The sequence below is a fragment of the Sminthopsis crassicaudata genome, chromosome 2 (assembly GCF_048593235.1).
Source record: "Sminthopsis crassicaudata isolate SCR6 chromosome 2, ASM4859323v1, whole genome shotgun sequence".
Lineage (NCBI taxonomy): Eukaryota > Metazoa > Chordata > Mammalia > Dasyuromorphia > Dasyuridae > Sminthopsis > Sminthopsis crassicaudata.
The window spans coordinates 58,202,201-58,214,316 of record NC_133618.1 but is presented as its reverse complement, the minus strand read 5'-3'; the positions used below and the strand labels follow the sequence as shown (position 1 = coordinate 58,214,316).

General features: G+C 43.0%; 1 pseudogene; it reads right to left on the bottom strand.

The window, feature by feature from the left end:
- Window positions 1–8,715: 8,715 nt before the first annotated feature.
- LOC141554461 (leukotriene B4 receptor 1-like) lies at window positions 8,716–11,395 on the bottom strand (annotated as a pseudogene).
- Window positions 11,396–12,116: the final 721 nt, after the last annotated feature.

Here is a 12,116-nt window from a genome sequence, read left to right as displayed (position 1 = left end):
CTCTAGTTCCCGCCTTTACTGGGAGGTTCACCCACTCAATCACACTGTCTCCTTGATGAAGGACTGCTATGGGTGCCTCTTTTGTAGCAAAAACTGATATTTCCAAGGGGTTTTTGAGTAACTCAACCACGTTGGATCAAGGCAGTTCAACTTCTCTCAAAGCCTCTTATGCTTCTTTTGTAAGCTGGCGTGGTGAATTTAAAGCACTGTCTCCCCTTAAAAATGTCATGTAGTGGTTGCACTTGATTGGTAGTTAAACCTAACACTGAACGCATCCATTGGATATCTCCTATTAATTTTTGGAAATCATTTAAGGTCCCTGTTCAGGCGCCAAAATGCGATGGTCCGGTCTAGCTCCTCTGAAAGGCTCAGAATAAGTCCTTGTCAGGATAAGCAAAAGTCCTTGCTCCACGTTGGATGCCAATATGTAATGTGGTGTTGTCTCCAAAAACTACCGATTGCTCTCTGGGAGGAGATCTGCTGTCTCAACTGCTGCCAACTCTGACCTTGTGTAGAGACTCTTTCTCAATCTCTCAAGTGCCGCCCTCTTTTATCCTCCCAGAGAATGGGCATGGGATAATGCAAGGGCTTCTGGGAAAAAATACTTCAACCAATGAACTTGCTCCTCCTAAGCATGCAAGCTCCTCCCCAAAAGTTCGAAACGGTAAAAACTCCCAGTAAAGGTCTGAACTAGAGAATTGTTAAGTACCAACCTAGCACTTAGTAAGAACCTAATATCTCATTATCTCATTAGCACTTAATAAGAATCTAAGTGGATATCTTCAATATAGAGAAGAGCTAATCCAATTCCAATTGATCAATGATGGACAGAATCAGCTACACCCAGAAAAGGAACACTGGGAAATGAGTGTAAACTGTTAGCATTTTTTTGTTTTTCTCCCCAGATTATTTTTACCTTCCGAATTCAATTCTACCTTTGCAACAACAACAACAAAATTCAGTTCTGCACATATATATTGTACCTAGGATAACATTTTAATATGTATGGGAATGCCTGCCATCTTGGGGAGGGGGTGGAGGGAAAGAGGGGAAAAATTCGGAACAAAAGGGAGTACAAGAGATAATGTTATAAATAATTACCTATGCATATGTACTGTCAAAAAATGTTATAATTATAAAATTAATAAAAAAAAAAAAGAGAGAGAGAGAGAAGAGCCACATCCATCAGAATTGATCATTGTATAATCTTGCTATTGTCATGTACAATGATCTGGTTCTGCTCATTTTACTCAGCATCAGTTCATGTGTCCAGATTTCTCTGAAATCATCCTGCTAGTTGTTTCTTATAGAACAATAATATTCCATAACATTCTTATATCATCATTAAGTCATTCTCCAACTGATGACCATCTACTTATTTTCCAGTTTCCAGCCACTACAAAAGAGGGCTGCCACAAACATTTTTGCACACGTGAGAGTCTTTCCCTCCTTTAACATCCCTTCAGGATATAAGTCCAGTAGTAATACTGCTGGATCAAAATGTATGCACAGTTTGACAGCCTTTGAGCATAGTTCCAAATTGCTCTCCAGAATGAGTTGGATCAGTTCACAACTCCACCAACAATGTATCAGTGTCCCAGTTTTCCCACATCCCCTCCTGTAGAAGGCCAGAACTCTGGAAAATATACTCAAAACAAGGATACTTACAACAGGGTATTTACTCAATGTAATTATGATATAATGGTTCTCTAGTTCACACATAATCAATATACTGTAATGATGTAATCATACTAAAGTATTTAAGGGCTGAGAGGACTGGAAATGAGACATTCTATCTTTTACTATCCTCCTGCACTAAGATCAAGACTGGGTCAGAATGTGACAGACACAGACTGTGAAGGAGACAGTAAAGACTTTAGACTCTATTCTTGTCTATCTTTGTGGTGACTATCCTGCTGAGACCAAGTCCCATCCAAAGGACCTTCAGAAAGCTAGCCCAGACATGACACCCTCCAACATTCACCATCATCATCTTTTCCTGTCATCTTACCCAATCTGAGAAGTATGTAGTAGTAATGTCCAGACTAGCTCTCTGGAGAGTTTCTGGATGGGCCTTGGTCTTTAGGTGGAGAAGCGATGAAGGCAGGAGAGCCACTATGCAGCTGGCCAAGGATGAAGTCTGGAGTCTAGAATCTTCTCTGTATCTGTGTCTGAGCCTCCCTTGTGTCTGTGGCTGAGAGACTCATTCCCAGTCCTCTTGGGTCCTTAAATACCTCAGTACGATTACATCACTACAGCAACTGAGCATGTGCCAATTGTAGAACATTACTTCACCATATTACATTATATGCCAACTAGAGTTATTACATCATCACATCACAATAAAAATGTGTTTATCTAGAGAACTATTATCCCATCAATCACACTGAGTAGGTGCTTAACTATAACCTATCCTTGATTCAAGTATACTTCTCCAGAGTTCTGGCCCTCTACATCTCCTGCTTTCTTTTGTTTTAATAAACAGGTGGTCCCAGTCCTCCCTGACTTCTCAGGAAGGGAGGTGAGAACACCAAAGGGAAATGGGGAGTCAAACCAGATATTGTTAGCAGATTTCCTCTGGGCTGAAAGGTCTTTCTTGAAACAGGTATACATAAATACATCAGCATAGGAGGTATTACATAAGTACATAATAATATAACACAGGCTAGTAGTGATGCAACAAACAACATGAATCAACATGAGGAATTATACATGTCCATAAGTCCTAGAAGGAGCAGATATAAATATCAATCATACATACGCCTCCTTCAGCAGCCAAGAGATAGTCTAAAACAAATCTATTGTCCATTACTTCATGTCTCAAGGAATCCAATGATTCCTGCAGATTTTGAAGTCCTGCATCACTTTCATCAATAATTTTTTTCTGTCCATGAGCCAATTGCCATACACATAGAATTAAGTACCATGCTCTTTCAGTGGTGGGCACAGTCAGTGATGGAACCACAAAATGTTTCTTGGGTCTTCTCCTTCATTTTAAGGGTCTGCTTCATCTCTCTCCAATGAACAAGCTGAATATGGCTCGTTGGCACCCATCTGATTCCTTCTCCATCTGTAGAGATATAAGCAAACCCTTTCCCCCAAGCAGTTAACCTATCTGGTCCCTTCCATTCACCACTTTCTGGGTCTCTCCACATGACCTGGCGATTATCTAAAGACAATGGAATTGCTCACACTGGACACTGTCCTTCCAATGGGTTATAAAACCTGTCTGCCGGAGCTAGTGCATCTTTGTCAAAAATTAAGAAGTTAATTGTATAAAAAGCTAAATTTAGAAGTTGTCTAGAGAACCTGTGGCTTCCCTCCTTTTTTTTTTTTTTGTTTTTGTTTTTGGAGGAGTGTCTTGATGTCTCTTTCTCCTCTCTACTATTGCCTGTCCTTGAGGATTAAAAGGTATGCTAATGGTGTATAAAATCTGATACTATGCACAAAAGTGTGCAAAATGTTTAGAAGTATATGCAGGTCCATTATCTGTTTTTATTGCTTGTGATAGCAATTATTGCAAATGCTTGTATAAGGAATTCAGTGACCACTCAGGCTGTGTTTTTGGCTGCTGGTATTGTAAAAGTGAATCCTGAAAAGGTGTCTACCACAACATGGATAAAAGACAGACCACCAAAAGATTTATAATGGGTCACATCCATTTGCCAAATTTCATTGGGTCTCAAACCACAAGGGTTCTTCGCTGTAGGGAGTGCAAGAGATGGAAAGGAAGGCAAGCTCGACAGACTTTTACTATGCTCCCTCTTTTGTTATCCCAAGTTGTACATGTAAAGCTTGAGCAGCCTGATGATATTTAAAATGAGATTCTTGGGCTGCCTGAAATAAAGGAGTGTTGGCCAACATGGTTAGAAGGCTATCTGCCATTGAATTACCATCAAAAATAGGACCTGGAAGTCCACTATGAGAATGGACATGCAAGATATAAATCTTACCTGGATGCTTTCTCACTTGCTCTTGAAGTTCTTTAAAGAACTGATATATATTAGAGACTACAAATTTTATTTGGGCTATGGAAATTCTTTGTACCACACCTACTGAATAGGCTGAATCAGATATTATATTTATATCTCCTGAATAATAAGTAAGAGCTAGAATGGTTGCATACAATTCATTCTGCTGAGTGGACTGAAAAGGAGTTCTGACTACTCTCTTTATAGTTGTCACAAGAATATATAGTGCAAATATTATATTTGGATGCATCTGTAAACATATTTGGTCCTTTAAGAGGAACTTTAGAAATCTTTTCTTCAAGAATCTATCACCAATTATGTAACAGTCTGGTTATCTGTAATGGAGACCCGTATGTAAAATTTGGAGCCATGGGCAATCTGGGATGGTTTTACAGCATACATTAATTTGTGCATTAGTATAAAAGGTGTATATCTCGTCAGGTCTTATCCCAGATAATTGTACTGCTCTCTTAATGGCTTTTACTAAAATTCTAGCCACAAACACTGAGTAAGGAGTAAGGCTTTGTTCTGCTTGTGCTGGGAGGTTCACCCACTGTAACACACTGTCTCCTTGATGAAGGACTGCTGTGGGTGCCTCTTTTGTAGCAAAACCTGATATTTCCGAGGGTTTTTGAGTGACTCTTTCAACCACATTGGATAAAGCCAGTTCAACTTCTCTCAAAGCCTCTTGAGCTTCTTTTGTGAGCTGGCGTGGTGAGTTTAAAGCACTGTCTCCCCTTAAAATGTCTTATAATGGTTGCAATTGATAGGTAATCAAGCCTAACATTGGATGCATGCATTGGATATCTCCTATAAATTTCTGAAAGTCATTTAAGATGTTTAGCTTCTCTGTTCTTAAAAAAAGCTTTTGTACTCTAAGCACCTTAGGGTATACTTCATATCGTAAATATTGAAAAGGCGCATGTCTTTGAATTTTTTCTGGAGCTACGTGCAATTTATAATTCCTTAGTGTTTCTATGGTTTTTTGTAGACATGCTTCTAACATTTGTTCCTCAGGTGCCCATCCCAATATATCATCCATGTAATGTAATAACATTACTTTTGGAAATGCTTTTCTTACTGGAATAAGAGCAGTAGCAACATACATTTGGCATATAGTAGGGTTATTTTTCATTCCCTGTGGCAAAACTGTCCATTCATATCTTTTATAAGGCTCAGCTAAGTTAACGCTGGGCACTGAAAAGGTAAACCTTTTCATATCCTCCTTATCCAGAGGGATAGAAGAGAAACAATCCTTAATATCTATAACCCAAAGAGGCCATTCTCTAGGCAATTGAGTAGGAGATGGAAGTTCAGGCTGAAGAGTTCCCATAGTTTCCATCTGTTCATTTACCTTTCTTAAATCAGTCAACATCCTCCATTTTCCATATTTCTTTTTTTACAACAAATATTGGGGAATTCCAAGGACTTAGAGAAGGTTGTAAGTGTCCTTAGTCAAGTTGTTCCTGTAGTATGTCTAATAAGGCCTGAATTTTATCGCTATCTAAGGGCCACTGTTCTATCCACACTGGTGTATCAGTTTTCCATTGGATAGAAACAGGTAAAAGTGGTGGCAGGCCTTCAATAGCAGCCCTGCCTAAAAAACCGAAGTACTCATTTATAATCCTAATTGTTGTAAAATGGCTCTTCCCCACAGATTGATGGGGATTTTATTTACTACAAAAGGAGTAAAAACTCCTGTTTCACTTTCAAATGTCCATCTCAGAAGGGGTAGCACTAACTTTAGCTGCTATTGATCCTCCTATGCCAGATATGTAGGTGTCTGCCTTAGTCTTTGGCCAGTGACTGGGCAAGTTGGCACCTCTAATAACTGTGGGATCTGCACCTGTGTCTACCAGTCTTTCTAATGGTATTCCATTTATATAGATGGTGAGCATAGGTTGGTCAGCTGTCACGACTGCTGTCCAGAATATTCCTGGATTTTGTTGATTGGAGTCAGAGTCTGGGCGACTATCACCAGGTTGCTTATTAGGAGTCTATATCAGTAAACCTGATGCTACTACTTCTCCTGGGTGATAAGGTATGCATTGTTTACCTGTATTAGTGACTGGGATATTATCTACACATTCTCCAATTTCACACATCAGTGTATGTATCCATAGCTCCTGTACAAGCTCTGGAGGTACAACATGCATGTTGGGTATAAGATTACCTTTATTTCAAACCGTAGAAAATATGTAATATGTAAAATACAAGTATTACTTCCCTCCTCTGACAAAACAAAACCTTATAGGAGCCCATAAATAAAGGGAGGGATCCACATTTTCCCAGATATGTCAGAACAAACACAATGAGTAGGTATGCATCCGTTAGCCCAAATTTAGAATTTCATTTACTGTCTAATTAGAACTTGCTCTGAGTAAATCTTTAAGGGGGGTTTCCCAAACTGGTTGGTTTCTGGATGAGGGAAGTAGAAAAGGGGAAAAACCTTGGTCCTAATACAATAATTAGTCAGTATCAGAAAAAAATAATTTCTTATACTATTATATTCAAGTTACTGTGCTAAGTATTGGGCTACACAAACATGAAAAGTCTCTGCTTTCAAGAACTGTATATTTTCCTGAGGGATGTAGGATAAAACATGTACACAATTAAGTAAATTTGCAGCAAAATAAAAAGTAATACAAGATAATTGAGAGGGAGAGAAAAAGGAATCATACACTAGAAGAATCAGAAAAGGTCTCAAATATGAAGACTTCTGTTTAAAAAAAAAATTGAATAGTGTTTCCCACCCCCCAAAATACATGGAAGAATAATTTTCAACATTCACCTTTGCAAAACCTTGTGTTTCAAATTTTTCACCCTCCCTTTACCTATTCCCTCTCTTCAAGATAACAAGCAATCCAATATAGTTAAACATGTGCAATTCTTCTAAACAATTCTATATTCATCATTCTGTGAAAATAAAATCAGATCAAAAGGGAAAGAAAAAAACACAAGACAGGAAAAATGACTTTTTGCTTTTAAGAAAGCTAGTGTTAACAGAAATTTTACTATCTTGGTCTTTAAATTGTGAATACCAAGTGCTTCACTCACTTTCAGAATGAGGAATACAGTTTGCAAATTCTGAGCAGGAGACCTTCTCTTGTTGCAGGAAAGCAGAGATTTTTTTATACACAAATCCTAAGAGGGAAGGGAGGAGGAAGGTGGACTATAACACATTCATTTTCAGTCTGAGTGGTTTTTTATGAGAAGTCCATGAGTGCAGTAAAATATGGGTGTTCTCCAATTCTATTAAAACAGTTCTTAAGTGTTTCAAATCATGGGGGTTATTGCTTGGTGGGGAGACAATTCTGTGATGAGTTTTGTGACAGGAACAGGTTCTTCAATGTTTGATTCACTTTGATTCACTTCACTTAGCATACACAGGAGAGCATTGTCAAGAATTGATTATTTCAAGCTGCATTGTAAGATTCTGACTTCCAAACCAGAAAAGGCAGTTCTTGACAGATCTAAAGTATTAGTGTATTTATTATACATACCATTTTGATAATTAGGAGAATCATATTAATTTTTCCTTATTAGGAATTCTTGAAACTATATGCTGTGAAGTCATAATGACACAGATTCAATTCCAAAACTTGGGAGCCAACTATAAGAGAGTCAGTTTTTCTGTTTGACTCATTGCTTCTCCCCAAATTCACCTAAGAAAATTTCTTAATATACCTTGACTATGTATCTCCTATCTGTATTTCTCCAAATGTAGATAAAAGGGAACCTTAGCTCCTATACAAGCACTCAGGGTACAAAATAGATATTGGGTACAGTCCTGATTTGATTTCAAACTACAGAAAATACATAAAATGCAAAGCATTAAAACATATTTCAAAATAAAACCTTGTAGGAGCTTATAAATAGATAAAGAAAATGTAGAAAGCACTCAGACATCCAATCAACTTCCCCTTAGATGGGAACTAAACTTAGGGAGCCATTTTAGATTTTCCACTGAGGGTATAGTTGGCTATTTAAAGAATTTAAAATTCCAGTCTAGATTTACATTGGGTGAATAATTTATTTCTGTCTGATCATCAAACTCTCAGATTCAAGGACTTTTGAACTTGGAGTTGCTTATGAGGCAATTTCCAAAGCCACTATCATATATATATATATATAAAATTATTATTATTATACAATATATAATATATATTATATACAACTAGGAGGTGTTTGGACAGATTGCCCCAGTTTAGTGTTTAGCATTCCCCATTCCTGGAAGGCACTTACTCGTCATGTCTGCCCATCCATCTCTTCTTGCAAAATTCAGTTTATCAGAGCACTTCTTGAAGAACCTTACCTATGCTCCTTCCCCACAGCTGAAAAACCTTTCCTTCCCCATATTTTCATTTTTCATCCCAGTTCAGTTTTATTGACTTTCAATCTGAACTTAACAAATACATATAAAACCATCATTTCTAATACATTGTAGAACAGAAGATTGTACACAAAATAGAATCTGCATGGTGTTCAGTTTTCTTTTAAACTTCAACTTGTAATTGGCCAATCTGTCAGGCACTTACTTCTGTGATTTTTTTTTCAGGCCTTTTTCCTGTTCTCTCCATTTTGGAATGAGGAGAGAAAGAAAAGGGAATCATAATACTTCCTCCCAAATTGAAAAATCTTATAACAAAAATATACACTTTGACTTCACACATATAAATGATAACATAATGCTGTCTTCTCAAGGAGTGGAGAAAAGATGGGAGCGAAAGAATTCTGACTCAAATTTTTCTTAAAATGAACATTAAAAAAATCTTTAATTAGAAAATATTTAATGAAATAAAATATATATAGTTAAGCAAAATAAATTTCTTCATTGGCTGAGTCCAAAAATCTATGTCTCATTCTGTATCTTAAGTTCATCATCTCTCAGTCAAAAGAATTATTAGTCTTCTGGGCTTGTGTTTAGTCATTTTATTAATCAAAATCCTAGGGTACTTGGTCTGGATTTCTCCTTGGCTTCCTTTTTTACTGTTTCCTGTTATACTTATGTCTGAGCATGGTGTTCCCTTCCCCCACATCAGAATGTAAATTCTTTAAAGATAGGAGCTTGTGTCGTTTTTTATCTATTTTCCAATGTTTAGCAATTTTAGGTCATAACAAGTGTATGTATATTGATGACTATATTAAATTTCTGGCTTTCTCAATGGGAGAGGACCAGAGGACAGAGGGAGAGAACATGGAACTCAAAATTATTTTTAAAAATGTTAAGATTGTTTTTACATGTAACGGAGTCAAAATAAAACATTAAATGAAAAATATATGTGGATTTGAAACACTGTCCCCGACCGCACTCACCTTACCTCCCATCCCGAGGATGGCCAGAACTAGGGACCTTCCCCTTCCTTGTCTCCCCAGTTTTAGCTTTCTATGGATTCCTCAGGGTGAGATAAGGGGGGAAAGCCTACGTGTCAGTTTAGGGCACTGAGTTCAAATCTCAGCTTTGACACTTAGTAGCCTTGAAACTTTCAAGCCTTTTGATTCTTCACGCCTCAACTTTCTCTTCTGTAAAACGGGGTTAACAATATCAGCGCTACCCCCTCTTTAAGGACGTAGTAAGGAAAATCCCATCCAAACCTTTAATCACTAAGGAAATGAAAGATTTACAAGCCTAAGGCTCTCCCCTCCGCCGGCAGTCGGGCGGAGAGAGCAGGGGCTTCCTCACTCCGCAGAGTCGGGGCTCTTCGTGTCCACAGGCTGGCGGGAGGTGGTCTCCCTGACAATCCCGCTGCCCCGCGGTCGGGCTCCCTCGCTGTAGAAATTGGGGACCATTCGGGCGAAAAGGCCGGCCAAGCCCCTCGCGCGGCCGATGCACCGGGCGGCGAAACCGTATAGCAGAGGGTTGATGCAGCTGCTCAGGAAGACCAGGGGCGCCGAGACGCTGTGCCCCAAGTCGGCCACGGAGTGCAGCAGGGCCTCGGGGTCGGCCTCCAGCAGCTCGGCCGCCACGGCGACGCCGTTGGACAGGTGGTAGGGCAGCCAGCACGCGGCGAAGACCAGCACCACGGCAGTCACGATGCGGCTGGCCCGGTGCCGGCCCGGGTGCCGCAGCTGGCGCAGGTGGCTGCGGACACAGGCCGAGCACACGGCGATGACGGTGAAGGGCCCCACGAAGCCCGCCAGGGTCTCCAGTAGAAGGAGCGTCACGAGCTGCTGGCCCGACGAGAAATGGCGTTGGAGGCACTGGTCGGTGTCCGCCGTGAGCGCGGCGGGCACGGCCAGGGCTAAGGCAGTGACCCACAGGAGCGCCAGCACCCTGCGCGCCTCGGCCCGGCGCCACCAGCGCTGCAGGTGGAAGGGGCGCGCCAGGGCCACCAGGCGCTCGGCGCTCAGCAGCGTGACGAGCAGGACGCCGGAGTACATGGACCCGTTGACCAGCCACACCAAGATCTGGCACACGAAGGGTCCCAGGCCCCAGGAGCCGGCCAGCGCGTGTATCCACAGGGGCACGGTCAGCAGCGCCCAGCAGGTCGGCCGCCGCCAGGTTGGCGATCAGCAGCACGGTGGGCGGGGGGAGCTTTCATCCTTCGGGCACACCGTCCACACCCACGGTCAGGTTGCCCGGGACGCCCAGGGCGAAGGCCAAGCCCATGAGGGCGCAGGCGACCTGGCGGGCGGCAGTCAAGGCCGCGGGAGCGTCGGGCTCCCCACTGGGATGGTCAGAACCCATGAGCGTGGGCGCTGCCCCCGTGGCCTTTCCGCCCGCAAACCTTCGCAGTCCGACAAGTACCAGGGCCCCAGACACCCGGCTTGTCGGCCCCAGACAAACACCCGGCTTGTCGGCCCCAGACACTCGGCTTGTCCGCCCCAGACAGACGCCCGGCTTGTCGGCCCCAGACACTCGGCTTGTCGGCCCCAGACGGACGCCCGGTTTGTCGGCCCCAGACGCCCGGCTTGTCGGCCCCAGACGGACGCCCGGCTTGTCGGCCCCAGATAGACACCCGGCTTGTCGGCCCCAGACACTCGGCTTGTCGGCCCCAGACGGACGCCCGGCTTGTCGGCCCCAGACACTCGGCTTGTCCGCCCCAGACAGACGCCCGGCTTGTCGGCCCCAGACACTCGGCTTGTCGGCCCCAGACGGACGCCCGGTTTGTCGGCCCCAAACGCCCGGCTTGTCGGCCCCAGACGGACGCCCGGCTTGTCGGCCCCAGACACTCGGCTTGTCCGCCCCAGACAGACACCCGGCTTGTCCCCAGCGTCGCCCTCCCAGCAGAGTGGGGTGAGAACTTGAGAAACTGGGGAAGTGTGGATTTAGCCTTCACTTTCGTCCAGCAAGCCCCTCCCCCTCTCTGCACTCCAGAAAAAGTTGAGGGGCAAGTTTCCCGCAAGCCAGCTCGGCTTCCCCGTAAGCGTAACGAAGAAAATGGCTCAGGCGGAAAGGAGGGCGGTGGGGTGCAGGCAGCGCCAGGCTGGGTCCGCCCTTGTCATTGCCCTCGCTCAGCGTTATCCTTCCTCGTCCAGTGTGGCTCTACTAGTGTGATGGGAGTTGGGGGCGTGTACGTGTGCGTGTGCATGTATGTGAGTCTGTGTCTGGGTGTCTGGGTGTCTGGGTGTCTGTATCTGTCGCCTGCGCGCGATGCTTTGGAAGGGACGGGTGGGCTTGGAGCTGTACGAAACTTGCATATTCTCTTCTTACCTCTGGTTCTTGGAATCCCCAGCTTCCTCCAGGGCCCCACTTAAAGGCTACAACCTGTGCACAGTCTTTACTGAACCCAAGGAGTCTCGGTCGCTGTTACTAATTCTGGAGCTCTGGAAGAAAGAGTCTAAACCTCAGTCAAAACTACCAGTTATCATACTTAACATGTATGGGACTGTCTGCCAGCTAGGGGAGGGAGCGGGGGAAGGAGGGGAAAATCTGGAACAGAAGGTTTTGCAAGGGTTAATGCTGAAAAATTACGCACGCAAATGCTTTGTAAATAAAAAGCTATTTTTTAAAAAGAGCTAGTTGTCAAAAGGAAGAGAGGGAGGCTTAGGAAGAGCGGGAAGAAAGCTGGGAAAACGGAACCCTGCAATCCTATCCCGAGCTAACTTACCTGAAGAGACCTTCACCTGACGCCCTTACGGAGATTTACTGGAGGAGAGTGGGGCCAGGTTACTGGGCTAAACAGCTCTGAGACAGACAAGAGC